This window comes from Panthera leo, chromosome C1, assembly GCF_018350215.1.
Source record: "Panthera leo isolate Ple1 chromosome C1, P.leo_Ple1_pat1.1, whole genome shotgun sequence".
NCBI lineage: Eukaryota > Metazoa > Chordata > Mammalia > Carnivora > Felidae > Panthera > Panthera leo.
Window position 1 is genome coordinate 14,568,393 of NC_056686.1, and position 10,685 is coordinate 14,579,077.

A 10,685-nucleotide genomic window follows, 5' to 3' on the forward strand; every position below is an offset into this window, starting at 1 on the left:
AGAGGGACACCTGGTTGGCTCAGTTGGTAGAGTATGTTACTCTTGATCTTGGGGTTGTGAATTCAAGCCCCACGTTGGGTGTAGAAACTACTTAAAGAAAACCAAACCATTAAAATGAAATTAAGTATTCCTAAAACACCCCAAAATATAGAAACTAACCCACATATTTTTCAAGCTCATATGATTTGAACAAATCTTTTTTTAAAGTTTATTAATTTAAGTATTTACTTACTATTTTTAAAATATAATTTATTGTCAAATTGGCTAACATACAGTGTGTAAAATATGCACTTGGTTTTGGGGGTAGATTCCCATGGTTCATCACTTACATACAACACCCTGTGATTATCTCAACTTGGGTCTAGCAGTTAAATAAGGGACTGTCATACCGACTAGATGTTTAAGATTATACAAATTTTAAATTGAACCTAAGAACAAATGTATAAGTAAACACACTGTCAAGATGAATTGCTTCATATCCATTACTTCATGTAGATCAAGCATAGCAGTAAAAGAAAACTTGCGTCTTTAACTTTTTTAGGCTTTTGTTTTTATGATCCTTGTCTAGCTTGCATGGGCTGTCAAAATAGTTAACAGGGAAATAGCTCGAAATGCTAGCTAGTTTTGCATAATGTTAGAATATGCCCACCTAAAAACAGTGTCCAGATTTTTTTTTAGTAGTTTGCAGTCTTAAGAGTTATGCTAAATTAAATTAAGCAGCAGGTATTCATTAAATACCTAAATCATTTCTCAGCCAGATAAACCACGAAGACATTATTTACTAAACACAAGTTTCGGCTCATATATTTTGGCTTTTTATTTTATCTGGTATAAAGAAAATATCTTTGAGTCCATTAATAAACATGAAAGGTCATACTAGAAGAAGCAAATGTTTCTAGAAATGGTGAGAAGGTATATTCACAAAGTTTACTGACTTAATAGAATGTTGCTCTATAGCAAACGGTAAGCAGTTGTCTATTTCCTTGTTTTTACTGGAACTTAAGATTACTAACAGTTAAGAATTTGAATCAATATCTATAAATGACTGATAGAAATTTCTAGGAATAATAAGGGTGAAGAAAAAAACTATATAAAATATGGAAGAATGTGGGATATATTTCTGTTAAGGAGAAAGGAGAGAAATTCTCTCTTCGATGTACAAACTGTTCGGAGATTGCTTAAAAGTTGTTCTAGAATGAGAAAGAGGAAAATATAGGACAAAAACAAACAAAACAAAACAAAAAACAAAACATTTGAGTGACTACAGAAAGTTGTGGAGGGTTTGTGGAAGAGGAATTTAATGTGTGGTCAAGCTGGCTTAGATTGAACTGATTTATTTATAAGGCTTTAAAAATGAGACTCATAGTGTACAGATGCAGAATTAGAATTTGGTTTTCTTTCTTTTGAAACAACAAAGTTTTCTTGGATTATCGGTCTGATCTCTGTTAAGATACTACAGAAGATTTTTCTTCTCCTTTTAGGTAAAGCTACCTAGGACACAAAGGTTTTGTTTTATCAGAATAATTTCGTGGGCTTACACTAACCATGTCATGTTATTGATTATTGAAGAGAATATAGGCTTCTCACTTTTAAAAAAGCTAGGGTTTTTTTTTTTTTTGTTTTGTGTTGTGTTGTTTTTACATGGTTGACAATTTTGTCTTCCCCCAAAATCAACTCCTAAATGAAATCTTGATCTTAAACTGACCTCGAACTGGGTCCCTGGAAAATCTCCAAGGATTTGATGTTTCCCCTTGTAAAAAGACAGATGTGGAAAATAATTTGGTTTCCTTGACATGTTGAATTGTACAGCAGGCATTGTCAAATCAGAAGTGCTTTAACCAGAGTGCCTGGGTGGCTCTGTGGTTAACCATCGGACTCTTGATCTCACAGTTTATGGGATCAAGCCCCACGTCAGGCTCTGCACTAACAGCCAGAGCCTGCTTGGAATTCTCTCTCTTCCTCTCTCTCTGCCCCTTCCCTGCTCACACTCTCATGCCTGCGTTCATGCTCTTTCTCTCTCAAAATAAATAAACATTAAAAAGATATTTCAGGGGCGCCTGGGTGGCTCAGTCGGTTGAGCGTCCGACTTCAGCTCAGGTCACGATCTCACGGTCCGTGGGTTCGAGCCCCGCGTTGGGCTCTGGGCTGATGGCTCGGAGCCTGGAGCCTGCTTCCAATTCTGTGTCTCCCTCTCTCTCTGCCCCTCCCCCGTTCATGCTCTGTCTCTCTCTGTCTCAAAAATAATAAATGTTAAAAAAATTAAAAAAAAAAAAAAGATATTTCAGAAATTTCATGAAGTACATGAAAATTTGTCAATGCTTTGCTGCTTATGAGATGTCCTGGCATAACATCATCCATCATCATTCTAGTTATTATCTTCTTGTGTCCTATGGCCCAGAGAAAAGTACATTCCTTTGTCAGTTAATTGCATTATAATGAACTCTCATCAGATCTTTAACAGTGGCCATTTTAAGCCTTTTGTCATTTACAGAGAGTAAGTTTTTCTCTGATGCTTTCTTGAAACCTCACACAATCTGCTGGCAGGCAAAATCTTCATTAGCGAGAGCTCCTTCAGAAACTCCTGGAAGAGACTAGGACAGGTTTTCTGGGAAACAGGCTTCTGATGACATCGAATAACTTTTAGATCACATCACTGATCTGAGTAAGGGTTTCCAGAACTAGCGGAGAAGTTAATGAGTTCATCAAATTGTTAACACAAGATCAAGGAGAACAAGAATTAATTACATGGGACTGAATTAACCAGTGAAGGAAGATTTCAGTTCTCTCTTAGAACAGTACTGTTTTGTTTTGTTTTTTAATGTTCTACTTTTCTAGATTTAAAGAACTCATTTCCCTCTTATTTCAAGCTATCTATAAGTCATGGCAATTTAGTGCATGGTAATTTTGCAAACAGAAACAACATGTATCTTTTCTCCCTACCTGATCCCTTGAGAATATAGAAACTCGTATTGAGTATTCTTATTTTTGTGGCAATATAATTATTTGCATAAGTTCAGTAGGAATCAGTTTCCTTATGATGGAACATCATTGGAAACTGGCTATATTCCCAAGGCCTTGGCTGGAATGTCATATTTGAGAATTAGGTGCATGAAACACAATGTAAGCAGCTAGAGTTGATTTATGGAGCCAATGCTTACAAAGCTCTCCTGGAAAAACGAGCCTCGTACCTGGCTTTACAGGCTCCCAGCATTGAGCGGGGAAGGAGGGTCACTTCCTTGCCACCCAGGAATCTTGGAATATATTTGAGACCTTGAGAGGAGTGGAATTCACCCAAATCTGTAGGTATTGCCAGAAAAGTCTGGCTGTGAGTTCTTAGCTTTGCTTCCTAGCCTTGAGAAGCTTTTAAAGGTCTAGTCTGAGATTCCCTTATGAAAGATTCCAACAAAGCAAAGTCAAAAAGGCCTATGTGGTCAATCGCCACTCTTGCTGCCCTTGCGTGAAAACTCATGCCAAATCTAATGGGATCAGACATATTGTGTGAACAGGAATCAAAAAGAAGGGTGACTATAGTGATGGGTTTTCAATGTTTCAATGGGAAACCATGGCGCATACTCGTGGGTTATTAAATTATAGTTCTGTTCATTGCCTTTGAGTTGTTTTTACCCGCCCCCCCCCCCTTGGTGAAACTCCATTTTCCTGTCTACTTTGTTACCTACCTGTAAGCCGGGCTGGATCCTGCCAAGTACATATTCTGTCAATTTGTCTAGTTTCCTCTGAGATCTAACCACAACCCTCCAAACTGACATTTCTTGCTGACCTGGAGTCACTGAGAACTAAACCCCATGCCCAGATTGGGGTACTTATTGGGAGTAATCTAGAGAGGCCCTGTGAGCAGAGGCTGGACGCTTCCATGTTCTTCTGGAAGAAATAGGTGTGACCGGAACACTGATGAGCGCGCCATCACCAGTGACATTCCAGCCACAAACCAGGAAGTCCTTGGGATTGCCTCTGTTGTCCTCACTTCAACCATCTGAAGATGCTCCAGGTTCAGCATCTAGAAATCTTGACCAGCTGCCTTCTGGATGCAGAGATGGGGTTTCGTCTCCTCCGGCCATTTGGTTTTCTTTGATGTGCATAGAAATCTCCCTCATTTAAATGGCTGGTACTTTGCAGGGTCTAACAAACATCCACTAAGACCAAGTCTAACAGATGGTTCTGCTGGTCACTTCCGAACAAAGAGACTGATGAGAAACGGACTCATGCTGTTCAGAAAGGAGAATGTCTTTTCTTTCCTTGAACAAAATTGGGGACTGATCAAGACCCTCTCCTTGACCAGACCTTAGTCAGGGTCCTCTGAGACCTCTCCTCAACTTGACCTTTGGGCTTCTGAGTCCATCTCCTGCACTGCCACCATGTAGCAAGAACTCTGCTGTGTCGGGGCGCCTGGGTGGCTCAGTCGGTTAAGCGTCCGACTTCAGCTCAGGTCATGGTCTCTAAGTCCGTGGGTTCGAGCCCCATGTTGGGCTCTGTGCTGACAGCTCGGAGCCTGGAGCCTGCTTCGGATTCTGTGTCTCCCTCTCTCTCTGCCCCTACCCTGCTCATGGTCTGTCTCTCTCTGTCTCAAAAATTAAAAAAAAAAAAAACAACTCTGCTGTGTCACTTTCGCAAGAACCCCCACCCAACCCTCAATATCTGGTCAAATTCCTCACCCTCCCCGCAACCCCCCACCCCCCTGCCCAGGTGATGTCTGGTCACCAGGCCTGCCTTCAGCAAGAACCCGTTAGGTCACTTTAGCAAGAACCCCTCCACCATCTTAACGATTCTCCATCCACTGAACCCCCAACCCCCCGACCCTGTCCTTGGCTGTACATCCCGACTTTCCTTTGTTGGCTTCAGCGGAGCCCAGTTCTATACTGAGTTCTCTTTCCCCTTACTGCGATAGTTCTTGAAGGAAGTCTGTTTTCACTTGAACTTCTCTCCAGTTCTGATTTTCCACATCAGCATCTCTGCCCAGATCTAGGTCAGAATTCTGCATTTTCCGGAAGCACTGCTCCCCCTACCCTATTCTTCAGAGCCCTCCAGGGAGGGGCTGCTGACTCTTTTCTAGACTTCGAGTGACACCTAGTGGTCATTCTAGGTCACTGCCCATGCCGCACTCCACACCCCCTGCCCCTCTGCTGAGGGACCCAGACGAGGGATGCCCAGGAGGGCACAGGACATGCTCAGCATCACTCTGCCATCCTTTAGTGCCATCAATGCCATCTCCCACAAAGAGCAGACTGGGGGCATCCCTGGCTCTGCCACTCACAGGCCACATGGCCCTGAGCGCATCACCTCCTAACACACACAAACACACACACACACACACACACACACACAGCTTCCATTTCTCTTTCCTGTAAAATGCGGATCATAATGAAGAGCACATTGTAGGGTTTGAGGATGAAATGAGGCCACGGATGCACCAGCACAGGGCCTGGCGTGGGGAATGGAAACTGCCAGCACTGGTGACTGGTGCCCTTGGCTGGTGGGTGAGACCAAAAGTCCTTGGGGCCAGATGGGCAAAAAGCAGTAAGTAGAAGGAAGAAGGAGCTAGTGAACATTCATGGGGGACATCCTCCCCAAAATGGAAACCTGGCCAAAGTGAAGCGGTGGCTTAGCAAGAAAATCTGGCTCCCTGTTTATGGGTGTGAGGTGGGGAGGGAGAGAGGCAGAGAGGGAGGAGGGGACAGAGGCAGTAGGAAGGTTCTGGGTAGCACTTCTAACCCCAAACCCACATCCAGGCACCTGGCACCTGCCCAGCCTTGGTCTCAGCGGGGCTTGGGAGCCGCCACCCCTGCATGCCCAGGACCGGACTGTGCATGCAGACAGGCGGCCCTTTCCTCCCCAGGGGTTGGCACAGCAGCACTGGCTGTCAGTTACCCAGCTGTGGCTTTCTAACACGAAGCTGATGCCACCAACGGTGACAACAAGCCAAGTTCAGGACGTGGAGGCTCATAGGCGCCGGGCCCTGCCGACAGCCACACGGCTGGAACACCCACCTCTGCCTGGGCAGGCTGTCCAGGCTCTCAGGATGTCAGGGCCCAGTATGGAGAGCGGGGGTTTATTAAGCACTTACTGTATGCCAAGCACTGTGCTTAGAGCTTTGTGTGTGCTATCTCATTCAATCCTCTGAGCTACCCTGTGGGGTGGGGGCCGGTAATAGCTTTGCTTATAAAAGGAGAGGTTCAAGGTCATGCAGAGGAAGCAGGGTTTGAACCCTGACTTCGGAGCAGCATCCGGGCAGCCCCCTCCTCTTGAGAACTGGAATGGGAAATAAGAGATTTGAATCAGAAAACATGGGTTCGAGCTCCAGCCTACCTGCCCTCTTGGAAGTTCTGTTGTAGTCTGTGAAATGGGGATGAATAACTCCTGGGACCCCTCTGATGACCAGTAAGACAATGGACGAGAGGCAGGCACCTGTGACTTCGGCCCAGATCATGATCTCTCAGTTCGTGAGTTTGAGCCCTGAGTCAGGCTCTGTGCTGACAGCTCGGAGCCTGGAGCCTGCTTCGGATCCTGTGTCTCCCTCTCTCTCTGCCCCTCCCCCCGCTCACACTCTGTCTCTCTCTCTCAAAAATAAATAAACATTAAAAAAATTTTAAAATAAGACAGTGGATGAGAAAGAGCCTCTGGAAGGGGCAGATGTACCCTAATTTGGGTTTTCGATACCCTGAGGAAATCAGACCCAGAAAGAAGAGGGTCTTGTGTGAGGGTGAGGTCATCCTTCCTCCAGCTTCCTTCCAGTTCCCCAGACGGGAACTTTCTCTCCAGCCTCATGGTTCACTGTCCCCCTCGTCTCCCCCACCCCCGGCCCCCTCCAGCTTCATGCCTGCTCTGCACTCACCTCTGCTCCCGTCCTCCCAGCACCAGCCTCCCTCCTGGCCTCTGCTCAGACCGGTCCCTCTGCCTGGAGCCCCCTCCCCTCCTCCCTTCCTTGCCCAGCTAACTCCCACTTCTGGTAGGTCCAAAGGCTTCACTGACCAGCCGGTCTGGATGGGGTGCCCCCAGGTGTGCCTGAATCTGGGCTCCCCGCCCCTCACTGTCCTCTTATCACCCGTGTGACCCCATCTGGGCTGCGAGAGCTCATTGAGGGGAAACCCCCTCCTACTCCAACAGGATCCACAGTGCTCAGCCCAGTCTCCCACGCTGGATATCCGTGCAGGGGATGAAAGAATGAATGAAACTGCACGACGAACCAGAACCCAGGCCTCCCTCTAGGGCAAGTACTTAACCCCTTGCAGCAGCCTCCTTGGCTACTGCCCCTCCTCTAAGTTGCTCCAGTTCTGGATTCCTTCTGGGACAAGCCTGCTGAGGGGAACCTTCCGCTGGAGGGGAGGGGACGGAATCTGGCTGCACTGGGCTCAAGTCCCCTGCTCTGGACCTGTTAGCTGTGTGGTCTTGAGACAAATTGGAGTTTTGCACAGCAGCTGCCTGAAGTTGCGTCGGGTGTTGTGTGTTCGAGGGTAGCTACCCGGAGACTGCTTGGGTGGGCAGGGGGGCGCATTCTCCCCACTCAGGGTCCCGGGGCTTGGGCCATGCCCCTGCTTCGTTCTCCCAGCTAGATGTGACTCCACTTCCCAGGGAGCTCAGTAGTGCCTGCCCCATCCCAGCCGGGGCACTCGCTGACCCAGAAACCCAGTCACCTCGCTCGCCACACGGCCCGCTGTCCCCCTCTAAGACCTACAGCCACGCCCACGCGGCCATATGCCTCACTCTCCACATCTGCTCGTCCCTATGCCTTTCACAGTTTCACAGACACCCCAGGAGCGGGAATGGGGGACAGTGACTCCACAGACTCAGCCCACACGCGCACAGTGGGCCCAAAGCAGTGACAGCTTCTCCCCAGTAGGGCACGGAGCCCAACGCCTGCCCAAGGCGGAGGGTGTGTCCCCTACCCCACCTCCCTCACCGGCTGACAGCTTCACCAGACAAGAGACAGCCAGGGAAAAGCTATAGAGAGCTGTTGTAAAAATACAACTACATTCAGAGCCTGTCCCCTTCGAGGCGGGGCGCTCCCTCCAACAGGGCCAAGTGGCTAAGGGAAGGAATGTCACTGAACCCTTGCCAGCTCCACGTGTGCCCTCCCTGTTGCCACCTGCCACAGTCTCAGGCGTCTAGGTTGCCCATGAGGACTCTGGGGCTCAAGATGCTTGAGCTGCCGAGGTTCATGCAGGGGGGCGGAAGTGGTTTGGGTTGCAGAGAACGTGGGGACCCCCGTTACTCCCAGGGTTGGGCCCGGACTTCTCAGGGGGACCATAAGGCTCGCCTTAGCCCAGCGCTCCCACCTCCTCACTTTCGTTGGCTCTGGAAAACCACTCCCCACATTCCACGCTCCCCACTCTAAGAGACTTGTAATTCCTTTGCATTCCACATTCTTTCTTGACCACTTGTCCCTCTCAACATAGACATCAATGATTAAAAAAAAAAAAAAGGACAAAGATTCTTGCCCTCATGAGCTTCCATTCTAGCGGGGCGGACAAACAAGCATAGGAGACTGTGTGGTGCACTGAGTAACAGAGAAGAGGACTGAAAGGGCAGGGCAAGGGAGATGAGAAATGCCAATGGGGAGCGGGAGGTATTAGACTGGGTGGTTGGCATCAGCTTTATGAAGAAGGTAGGATTCCAGCAAAGTTGGGGGAGATAGGGAGGGAGCTGTATGGGAAGCAACTTCCAGGCAGAGGGCAGAGTCCTCAGGAGGGAGGGTGATGAGTGTGTTCAAGGAACAGCATGGAGGCCAGAGTAGTTCACGTGGTGTGGGGAGAGAGTATAGGTGGTGAGTCAAGAAGTAGGGGGCGTGGGGACCTCCTGAGCACCGGGAGAACGTTGGCTCTTGGAGGGAAATGAGAAGCCACTGGAGGACGTGAGTAGGGCAGGGACATGGCCAGAGGCCAGGCTCTGTGCAGACCAGCTGCTGTGTGGAGAAGAGATCCCAGAGGCCAAGGGTGGAGGCAGAGAGAATGAGGAAGAGCATTTGCCATGGCCCAGGTAATGTTCGCCCAGACCAACATGGCAGCCGTGAAGGTGGTGGGAAGTGGTCAGATGCTAGATGTTTCCTCTCTCGTTTTATGTTTTTTTTAATGTGTGCATTTTACTAAGTATTTTATAAATACATACAGAGTCTAGGTTTATTTTGAAAGGAGAGCCAACAGATTGGATGTGGGATGTGAGATATGAGAGAAAGAATTTGACATGCAGATTTTTGGCTGGTGCGGGGCGGGGGGTTGGGGGGGCCCGAGATGGAGGAGGGGCCCCTCCGCGGAGATGGGGAGAGGCAGGTAGCAGAGGCGCTCGCTTGCACGCATGTTGATTACCTGCCATCCATCTGCCCGGAGTTCCTCTTCATGTCTCGGCTTGCAGATGAGATGTCAGACCCCCAGCGTTCCCCTGGGAAGCCTGGCCTGGCCTCCCCAGATGGTGTCCTTGCACCCCGCGCTGACCCCGTTCCAACATTCCCTAGCCTGCTTTGTGATTGTCTGTTGACTTGTGTTCCCCTGATCTGAGAGCCACTTGGAGTCTGACGCATCTTTCTTTCTCTGCTCTTAGCACAGGGCCTGGCTTGGAGTAGGCCCTGAGAGTGTACTTGTTGATGGCTGAGTGATTGTCCTTCCAAGAGAGCAGGCTTTCCCGGTGAAAGTCAATGACATCCCTTTGCAGTCGCACCTTGCGCCTCTCAGAACTGAGTGGGGCTTGGATGCCAGCATGGGCCCATTCCCTCGATTTTAGACATTAGGAGTCAATGCCCAGGGAGAAGAAGGTAGCCTGGATCTCTCACTGGATCCCCCGTGCCCCATGCTGAAGGCAGCCTTGGCTCTCTTCCTCCTCCGTGGTACATGGCTAGATACATCTAGAGTCCTGAGCTGGCCTCTGCTGTGGCCAGAACCCCTCTAGGAGGGGAGGGGCCTGGCTTGGACCCGGCCCCACTAGTTGCACACCCGCCCTTCGGCAACCACCTCCCTTTAAGTTGACCAATGCCTGTCAATCTCAAGCTCCTCTTGTTGCAATCACTACAGCACGTGCAGGGAAGGAAGAAAGGAAGGAAGGAAGGAAGGAAGGAAGGAAGGAAAGAAGGAGGAGGGGGGGAGGGAGGGAGGGAGGAAGGAAGGGAGGGATGAAGGGAGAAAGGAAGGAAGGAAGGGAGGGAGGAAGGAAGGAAGGAAGGAAGGGAGGGAAGGAGGGAGGAAGGAAGGGAGGGATGAAGGGAGAAAGGAAGGCAGGAAAGGAGGGAGGAAGGAAGGAAGGGAGGAGGGAGAGAGGAAGGAAGGGAGGGAGGAAGGAAGGAAGGGAGGAGGGAGGGAGGAAGGGAAGAAGGAAGGAAGGAAGGAAGGGAGGAGGGAGGGAGGAAGGGAAGAAGGAAGGAAGGAAGGAAGGAAGGCAGGGATGAAGGGAGAAAGGAAGGAAGGGAGGGAAGAAGGAAGGGAGGAAGGGAGGAGGGAGGAGGGAGGGAGGAAGGAAGGAAGGGAAGAAGGAAGGAAGGAAGGAAGGAAGGGAGGAGGGAGGGAGGAAGGGAAGAAGGAAGGAAGGAAGGAAGGAAGGAAGGAAGGGAGGAGGGAGGGAGGAAGGGAAGAAGGAAGGAAGGAAGGAAGGAAGGAAGGAAGGAAGGAAGGAGGGAGGGAGGAAGGGAGGAAGGAAGGAAGGAAGGGAGGAAGGAAGGGAGGAGGGAGGGAGGAAGGGAAGAAGGAAGG